Genomic DNA, 809 nt, shown 5'->3' on the forward strand with positions numbered 1-809 from the left:
GATCGCAAAAAGAAGGGAATCTCTCTCAAAGCTTCAACATCACAACCCATTGAAGAGATAGATAATGAAGACTCTGATTCAGACATTGATGAGGAAACGCTAAACCTTCTAGTACGAAAATTTGGAAATTTCTTGAAGAAGAAAGGGGGACTTAGACGATTCCAAAAGAAAGAAGTGCGAGAATCAACAAAGAAAGACAAGACAAAAGAGCGCTTCACTTGCCATGAATGTGGTAAGCCAGGACACATGAAGTATCAGTGCTCCACTTACTTGAAAAGTGTTGATTTAGAAAAGAGCAATCATCGGGACTTCAAATCAAAGAAAGCATACATAGTCTGGGATGTACCAAAGGAAGAAACAACATCTAGCACCTCGGATGAAGAGGAGACCGCGAAGCTGTGCTTAATGACTATTACAGACGAGGCTTGCGGATCAGGTAGCAAGGATACTCCAGATGAGGTATACTCTGACACATCCTCTTCCTCTTCTGATTCTCCCTCATATGAAATATTATATAGTGCTTATGTTGAGATGCATGAAGAACTTAAAAAATTAGCAAAGTTAAGTAACGAGAGAAAAAGAATAATTTTGCTAAATCAAGAAAAAATAATTCAAATGTAGAAAGAATTAGAGGAATTAAAATTGGAAAGAGAAACATTAGATCTAATTTTTACTTGCGCTTCATGTGATTGCTCAAATAATAACTTATGTCAAAATGCTACTTGTGAGTCTTGCGAGGGCTTGAAAAACGAAAATTTTAAACTGAATGAAAAACTCACAAATAATAAAAACCAATTAGACACCTTTCT

Source organism: Lupinus angustifolius, chromosome LG14 (genome assembly GCF_001865875.1).
Source record: "Lupinus angustifolius cultivar Tanjil chromosome LG14, LupAngTanjil_v1.0, whole genome shotgun sequence".
In the NCBI taxonomy this organism is placed as follows: Eukaryota; Viridiplantae; Streptophyta; class Magnoliopsida; order Fabales; family Fabaceae; genus Lupinus; species Lupinus angustifolius.